Here is a 9,770-nt window from a genome sequence, read left to right as displayed (position 1 = left end):
TCTCTTGATAACTTGCACATGTCAAAACAGTTGCAGAAACACAAACCCCAAAACCGTTAGGCTTTTTTTCTTTATTTTACTTTTGGCAGTGTTCACTCTGACTTTGCCACCAAAAACTGACCCGTTTCTGTCCACAGCCAAAGCTGTTATCACACAAAAATTGCTATATATGACAGCTAAGACCGTATTTAATACATTTTAGCAGTGTTGAACCCAAGTTTCTACTGCAAACAAAAATAAAAGCAAAATCTCGAGATTTCAAAAAAAAATAATCAAATAGTCTTCTTTTTGTGGTAGTTGATAATTTCACTTATTTTCACTCTGTTTTGGGTAAGCTTTTTAAGTTTCCTGGTGTGCTACAAATAATGCTCTCATCAACCCGAAACATATAAATTTAAAGCATATTTCAATTCCTCTGACTTGCACACTAAGTTGCATGACGTTATTTTGAAGTATAGGGGGCTTTTTACAGTAATTCGTGAAGGCCGCTTCACTGGTCCATATTGTGCGCCCAGGCTCCTAATATGGACCAGTTGTGAATTTGTTCTGTATTTAATTGTTGCTGAATGTCTATCAAAGTTTATTCACTCTAGTTAGGCCAAACGGTTAACCTAAGAGAGGAGAACTACCAAACACAAAATGAAACTTCTTCGCAAGAAAAACAAGTCGCGTGAAGCGATATAAAAACATTCAGTCAAGCTGTCGGCATCAAAGTAACAGACAAACACAATAAACAGTCATCGCCGAGACTTTAATTTAAGACAGTCTCGACTAACCACACCCCTAAATAAAGACGGGTCACGTTCGTCTCCGGTTAGCATGGAAACGCAGTACTTACTTAACTTATTTTCTGTTATTCTGAGCACATTGTTTGAGTAAACATGACATTATGTATATATTTTTGAATTCAAGAGAAATTGAGGAATACGATGCTATCATTTTTAAATCTGTTAGTGAAAATTCGATATTAATGACAACTTTAATGAGCAAACTAATTAACTAGTTTTTAAGCCTCCAAGCTGAAATGCAATACCATAGTCCGGGCTTTATCGAAGATTACTTCAACAAAATTTCAACCAATTTGGTTCAAAAATGAGGGCGTGACAGTGCTGCCTCAACTTTTACAAAACGCCGGACATGACGTCATCAAGGACATTAATAAAAGTAATGAAAAAAAGTCTGGGGATATTATACCCATGAACTCGCATGTAAAATTACATGAAGATTGGTCCAGCAGTTTTCTCTGAATCGCTCTACACACACACACACACACACACACACACACACACACACACACACACACACACACACACACACACACACACATACATACACACATACACGCATACACACATACACGCATACACACATACACCACCACCCTCATCTCGATTCCCCCCGTCTATGTTAAAACATTTAGTCAAAACTTGTCAAAATCTAAAAAGCTAGTTATCAGCATGAAACAAAAAGTGGTCCATATTAGGAGCCCTTCCCCTAAGTGAGTGAGTGCGTGTATCAATGACAATGATATTTGCACAAGTGCCAGTGTGTGAAAGCATGTTGACTTATTCATGAGCATGGATGCTAGTCTTTTCTTAAGAATAGACTCCTCGGCAATGCCTCACAGTCACAGCCCCATCACTTTTTTCAACTGTCAATTCCTTTCCAATGAATATTTCACACGTGCAAACAACGGCCGGGGTGTCCGCTGAATTTTACGTGGACCTTGGGTCATTCTCAGAGTCATGGTCCAAAAGCGTGACATTTATCACATAGTCATTGAAAAATGAAGTTCAAAGAAAATCGTTGAAAATTTCATGTGCAATTTGTTTGTTTGTTTGTCGCCCAGCCGACCACGAAGGGCCATATCAGGGCGGTGCTGCTTTGACATATAACGTGCGCCACACACAAGACAGAAGTCGCAGCACAGGATTCATGTCTCACCCAGTCACATTATTCTGACACCGGACCAACCAGTCCTAGCACTAACCCCATAATGCCAGACGCCAGGCGGAATAGCTACTAGATTACCTCCGTCATGAATAGTTCAATTCTCTCTGGCACTTTCCCGTCTGTCATGAAACAAGCTCTTGTCAAACCCCTGATAAAGAAATCATCCCTCGACCGCAATGATTTAAAGAAGTACAGACCAGTTTCGAACTTGTCGTTTCTTTCAAAGATCTTGGAAAGACTGGTCTTGCTGCAACTTAATGCCCACCTCTCATCAAACAATCTTCTCAGGAGCTTCCAATCGGCTTATAGACCTGCCCACAGCACTGAAACTGCTTTGTTGAAAATTGTGAACGACCTTCTGATGGCTCTCAATAACGGTAAAGTGTCTGTTCTCACGCTTCTCGATTTGTCCGCTGCGTTCGACACCATTGACCACTCAATTATGACAGCCCGCCTTGAGGCAACTTTTGGCATCACAGGTTCTGCACTGTCCTGGTTTGAATCCTATCTCTCGGATAGGATTCAAACAGTCGTGGTAAACGGCATCAGTTCAGAATCCACAGTCCTTCAGTTCGGTGTTCCTCAGGGATCCGTGTTGGGTCCAGTTCTTTTTGTTTTGTTCATGAACCCCCTCTTTAAAGGCATACTAACGCACTCCCGTGTTTACAAAGTGTAGTTTGCCCACAATCGATGTCAAACGCACCATAAGACCATATAATGACGATATGTCACCATGCGCGGACCATAATACATGCATTACAGCTTGTTCTAGCCTCTGAAAAAGTGAGGATGTCAACAAAGCCGCGGTGTTAGCTCCCTTGCATCAACGTTACATGTGTTGCCAAATCTATAAATAGGACCATCTAGATCAAAATAAAAATTCAAATATCTCAACATTTAAGGGCTCCTAGACCACAATATTTTGCAGGGAACTTAATTTAGTCTGTCTCCAGCTCTGGGTAAAGCAATTAGCGTGTATATTCATCAGCTTTCTATGCCTTTAACCTCGTCAAACAGTATCCTATCGATCACCACGCCTTTGCAGACGACAACCAGTTGTACAAAGACAGTGAGATTGATCAAATTGATACCACTGTGAGTGAAATGGAAGACTGTGTTGTTGCTGTAAAGGCGTGGATGACGGCTAACAAACTACAGCTAAACGACTCGAAAACTGAATCCATGCTTGTCAGGTCCCAGTACAGATCTTTCCCTGAAAATTCTTTGCCTTCCAGCATTCATGTCGGCGATAGCGACGTCAACTTTGTCTCTTCTGTGACTAATCTTGGCGTTACCTTCGACCACTTCCCCAACCTTTCCCAGCACGTCCAAAACATCCGCACAATTGCGTACAGTAACTTAAGGAAAATCAGTTCTATCCGCCACTATCTTACCCCCCAAGCCGCTCAAACTCTAGCCTGTTCTCTAGTTCTATCCAGAATAGACTATTGCAACAGCCTGTTCTATGGCTGTGATCAAAAACTTGTCGAGTCACTCCAAAAGGTACAAAACTCTGCCGCCAAATTGATATATCGTTCTAAGAAGTTTGATCATGTCACACCACTTCTTCGTTCCCTTCATTGGCTTCCCGTGTCTGCCAAATTCGAAGATGGCCCTAAATACCTCAAGGAACTGCTCGTCACATATGACAATCCCTCTGACTACAACCTCCGCTCACGCGCTGACAGTCGCAAACTGGAAACTCTCGAGCGAAGCTTGCCTTCTTTTGGAGATCGCTCGTTTGCTTCTGCGGCTGCCATTGTCTGGAATTCTCTCCCTTCCTCCGTTCGCCATTCTGCTTCTAAGGACTCTTTCCGCAGTTCCCTTAAAACGCACCTTTTTCGCGAATCCTTGTAAATTGTCCTTGCCATCTTAATAGACTGTTAGAGGTGAAGTTAGATTCGTTGTTTGAATGTGTCTTTTTTGTATAGTTGCTTCAGCTTTGATTGAGCCATAGGGTTGTGTATGAAATTTGCATTTAGTCTTTCTTTTTTTTGCTGAGTGTGTGTACAGTCTAGAGAGGAGACGGACATGGTGTGAGCTTGTCCAGGGGGGTATATGAACATTTCAGTGGCAGGGGGATGGAAGCACTTGCTAATGAGTGGGAGTGTGTATGCGCGTGGTGTGCACGAGGATGTATGCACGTGAGTGATATTTGTAAATGTGTATTATGATAATATCATCTTTGTATTTATATTATTGAAATTGTTATATCTCGATGTACAGCGCTAAGAGCATAGTTAAATTTGTGAAGCGGCGCTATATAAGCTATCTTTATTATTATTATTATTATTATTATTGCCAATTTTAAAGTTCGAACCCCCGACCTCCCGATCACGGGGCGGACGCCTTACCACTAGGCCAACCGTGCCGGTTTTTCATGTGCAATAGAATAGGGTATCATAAAACTATAAGTGGAGAAAAAGCTCAAAGCAACTTGTTGGTTTCCCTTATATGGAGCGGCAAAGTACGTAACCGCCCAAAACCATGTTCGGTCGAGGCATTGACAATTTGACAGACACAGGAAGTAAAATTGCAAGTCTCGCGCTCAATAACCAACCATTTCTACTGTTGTGAGCATTTCTGGTTCCAGGATCATGACAGGATGAAATTGTCTTCAAGTAGTTTAAAAAAAAATATTGTTCATTATTTAATCAAATGCAAAACGTCTTGTTCGGTCGAGGCATAAAATGTCTGACACCAGGACCTTCTCTGAGAATCATGTTGCAATTACCGGCAAACAAAACAAAATATTTAGAAACAAAAGCTGTGTTTTTGTAGCAGTCATGTGTACAAATAAAATGTCCCTGCAAGGTAGATCCAACACATTGTTATTGTGTGCCCATGAGTGGTTATCTGTGCCGGGTAATTCCTGACACGATGCCTCGACTGAAAAAACGAATTTTTGTTTTAACAGATATTGTCGTCATAAACATGCGCATAATCTCGTTGCACCTGCATGTACACTGTGTTTGCACTCTTCACTCTTAGTTTTCTGGAGATAAACGTCTGTTTTTCGTCAAGAGAGGAATGTCACAATTAGCTTTAAAATAAGAGCCTTTTTTTTCTTTTTTCTTATAATTTCAACTCCAGGGTGAGACTAGTCTTGTTATCTCAGTAATTGTAAACACATTAGGTGTATACTACCTACATTCAACCTTAACTCTCTCTTTTTATATTTAGTCAAGTTTTGACTAAATATTTTAACATCGAGGGGGAATCGAAACGAGGGTCGTGGTGTATGTGCGTGTGTGTGTGTGTGTGTGTGTGTGTGTGTGTGTGTGTGTGTGTGTGTGTGTGTGTGTGTGTGTGTGTGTGTGTGCGTGTGTGTGTGTGTGTGTAGAGCGATTCAGAGTAAACTACTTGACCGATCTTTATGCAATTTTACATGAGAGTTTGTGGGTATGATATCCCCAGCCTTTTTTTCATTTTTTGGATAAATGTCTTTGATGACGTCATATCCGGCTTTTTTGTAAAAGTTGAGGCGGCACTGTCACACCCTCATTTTTCAATCAAATTGATTGAAATTTCGACCAAGCAATATTCGACGAAGGCCGGACTTCGGTATTGCATTTCAGCTTGGAGGCTTAAAAATTAATTAACGACTTTGGTCATTAAAAATCTAAAAATTGTAATTAAAATTATTGTTTTATAAAACGATCCAAAATTACGTTCATCGTATTCTTCATCATTTTCTGATTTTAAAAACATATAAATATGTTATATTCGGATCAAAAACAAGCTCTGAAAATTAAAAACATAAAAATTATGATTAAAATAAAATATCCGAAATCGGTTTAAAAAACAATTTCATCTTATTCCTTGTCGGTTCCTGATTCCAAAAAACATATAGATATGATATGTTTGGATTAAAAACACGCTCAGAAAGTTTAAACCAAGAGAGGTACAGAAAAGCGTGCTCGTCAATTTCACTGCCTTTTGCACGAGCGGCGGACTACGGTCATTGTGAAAAAATGCAGTGCGTTCAGTGTCATTCTGTGAGTTCCACAGCTTGACTAAAATAGTAATTTCGCCTTACGCGACTTGTTTTTTTCTTTTCAAGTCACATACAACCACGCGCGTAGATTTTCTCTCTCTCTCTCTCTCTCTCTCTCTCTCTCTCTCTCTCTCTCTCTCTCTCTCTCTCTCTCTCTCTCTCTCTCTCAGTCTCTCTCCTCTCTCTCTCTGTGTGTGTCTCTCTCTCTATCTCTCTCTCTTTCTCTCTCTTATGTTCTATTTACCTACCTACAAATTTTTTAACGCTGACGTCATTCCATTCAGAAAATAAAGTTTTATTGAATTGAATTGAATTGAATTGAATTTCCACGCACCAAAGACTTCCACTCTAAAACCTTATTACTCGCATGCATTTTTTAACACTGAACTTAATAGTTTCTGTCATGGACATATTTATCAAACATGTCAATTAAGACTGTCGTCGTTGTATTGGTTTTCCGAGCTTTATAAACAGGTTTCTTGTACATTTTGTTTGCATTACACGTGCACCGCGCGGGAGATTCTCTCAGAATAGAGATCAATTTCCAGCTGAAGGAGTTTCGTCATCATGTACGTTGGCTAGACAATTTCTTTCTTTATTTGGTGTTTAACGTCGTTTTCAACCACGAAGGTTATATCGGCGACGGTGGCTAGACAATCATTGATTCATTTTATGCACAAATTGAGATTTACTATACTGACTGACAAACACACCAAATAACCAACTAACAAACAAATAAACCAGTACAAAAAGAAATACATTTGATGAAATTGATGAGCGATAAAATCACAGGATTTGTGTTCGTTTTGCAAATCTTCGCTTGATAAAAAAAATTAAAATAAAAGCAAGAACCTAGAACAAGCGTTCTTCCAGCATTACGTCAAGCTTGATATCATCCGTAAATAGAGAATACTACATAGCTTGCTGTGTGATCCCACAGACTTACACGATTTTTATTTTAATATTGAAATGCGATCGAACGCGAGATTTTCAATAATTATTTGAAAAAGCAACTCGTGTAAATCTGGTATCGGTTGGTAACTTTATCGCGCAAAACGGATGTTCGGCTTTAACCGCCAATATTTTCAGATTGGTCTCACCGCAACCATGAGGTCTAAACACGCGACGTGTCTTCTGACTTTGAGCTTCAGTATGGAACTACTGCTGGCTGTCCAAAACACTGCAGCAGTCGTGTACCGCAAGGAGGATGGAATGAAGCTTGAGACTTGCACACAGTCTCTGCTCGGCGTGTCGAGCCTCACCAAATGTGTAGCCCTGTGTTCCCTCAGCAGTCAGTGTGTCAGCGGGAGTCACGTGCCGGCCACAGGTCAGTGCTGTCTGTCTGACCGCTACATCTACCAGCCAGGGGTCGAGTCTGCCGTGGAAGAGGATGCTATCTATTTTCAACAGGAGCAAGGTTTGTGTGTGTGTGTTTGTGTGTGTGTGTGTGTGTGTGTGTATGTGTGTGTGTGTGAAGTGTGTGTGTGTGTGCCAGTGTGTGTGTGTGTGTGTGTATGAAAGCATGTGCGTGTGTGTGCGCGCGCATGCGTGTGTGTATGCATGCGTGTCAGTGTGTATGCATGCGTGCCGCGTGTGCGTGCGCGCGCGATTGTGTGTGTTTGTCTGTCTCTGTCTGTCTGACCGTATGTGTGGGTGTGAAAAGACTTCGCCACTGACGAGCAATGGGCGATGGTCGTCAATGCAAAGAGCGGCAACCGCGAGAGGATCTCCAACTCCTTCCTCGAAACCGGAACTTACCATGACTATCCGCTGGGGGGCGCTCTTGCTCCAGTCACCTGTTGGACTGCTTCCGCTTCCGGTCATTGCGACAAACACGTCAGATCAAAGCTTATGGAGCAGTGGAATGGCGGGTGGATTTCTCCCAAAAAGGTTGGTGTGAAATTGACAGATTGGTATAATCATTATTTTTTGGTGTGATGATAGAATGCCTGGTTGTGGTAACTAAACTTCACCAAAAAATGATTGCGACAAATTTCTCACCCAAATTAAAGCATTAATTCTCGTGTCGATTCATTCAAACTTTCTATGCCAGTTCCGTTCACTTGAATTTCTGGATTACCTTTAGGATTACAAATTTCTTTCGCGCATATCGTACACAAATGTGTGTGCGTGCGTGCGTGCGCGCGCGCGTGTGTGTGTGTGTGTGTGTGTGTGTGTGTGTGTGTGTTTGCGTAGTTATGTGGATGTGTGTGTGTGTGTTAGTGTGTGTAGCCTATGTGCATGTGCGTGTGTGTGTGTGTGTGTGTGTGTGTGTGTGTGTTTAATTTTCTAGAGTGTGGTTTTGTATTGCATCATCGACTCATTTGTCGTTTCATGAAGGTTTTTTTCAAATGTTGGCCCAGCACAGAAGTCGTTGTACAGCCCCTCGCTAAGAAAACTCTTCATTGTCGTTGAAATCTGATCGTTACAGTTCGTTGAAGTTGTGCATTTTGTTGCAAAAGGAGTTCCTCATTCATAGCCAATCACATCGCTTGACCCGTTGACCTCATTTTGAAAATATACACGCATGTGAGTATCAGATTTATTTATCTAATGGGTGGTGTTTGTCACATATGTAGGATAATTATCTCAGTTTAACGTGTGTGAGTCCCAATTAAACAACGTGATAGACATAATTAAGTTAAATATGTTTGTCATCATTTTCACGAGTTTTCATTCACAAGCACCTGGCAAATAAATCTCATGTTCCCCGGGGAATAAATCCCCGGTTACCATAGTTGCAGGAAGCCCTATTACATGGATAATCAAAAGCAAACCCAATAGAAACGCTCGAGGATTCTTCGGCTCTTTTCATTGGCGTTTCCCCAGACCTAAACAGACGACAAGACACTGCTTTGCAAAGTTCCAAAAACCAACTGGCAAACTGGCAAATGTAAACAAAAAACCCAAAACTACTTCAATAAATTCGTCACAAACAAATGAAACCTACCGATATGTCATGTCTTCTTACAAAGTCATGGAGTGCGTGTATCTTTGTGTGAGAAACACGAACGTCAAGTTCAAGTCAAACCACCCCTGACACACACATTTTGACCCGTGCACAAGACGTTGTATCGATAAACGAAGCACAAATAAGAAATAATGATAAAAGCAAAGAAAATAGCAAACATCTTATAATATCTTTTTTTTCTTTTTTCTTTTATTTCATTCATTCTTTTCTTTTTTTGTGTGCTTTTAATTTGGTGCGAAGGGATATGAATAAATTGGTGTTCTGTACGTGTACGGCTCTTAAAGTTCAGTTCTTTTACAGGTGAAATTTGCGCTGTACGAAGACAACACAGAGGTTGTCAGTATCGTGTTCAACGGTGCTGGGTCAACACCAACCACCTGGTTTGAACCCGCCCGGATTGTTTCGTCCACCTACCAAGATATCGGTCCAAACGAGACGTATGCGTTTTTCGGCTTCTATGGGTAAGCTGCTATTTTTCGTTTTGTAGTTTTAGTTCCTTTCAACTCACACGCACGTTCGCGCACACACACACACACACACACACACACACACACACACACAGACACACACACACACACACACACACACACACACACACACACACACCTAAAGTGTGGATGGTTACCTAAGAGGCGGCACTGGGTGTAGTGCCTTTCTAGTGCACTTGCACTACAACAGCACTGGGTGCAGTACTCGCTCCGGCATCGAAGAATTTTGCACTAAAAAATGCACAAAATTTGACCTATTTCGTCGCCTATAGAGGACGGAAAGAATGTCATTTTGAACATTGTTATGACATTCTTTCCGTCAAAAAAGTCAATTTAACGGTGTTAAATGAAGCGACCATCC

Source organism: Littorina saxatilis, linkage group LG11, assembly GCF_037325665.1.
Source record: "Littorina saxatilis isolate snail1 linkage group LG11, US_GU_Lsax_2.0, whole genome shotgun sequence".
In the NCBI taxonomy this organism is placed as follows: domain Eukaryota; kingdom Metazoa; phylum Mollusca; class Gastropoda; order Littorinimorpha; family Littorinidae; genus Littorina; species Littorina saxatilis.
The sequence above is the reverse complement of the archived record's forward strand: the minus strand, read 5'-3'. Positions refer to the sequence as shown.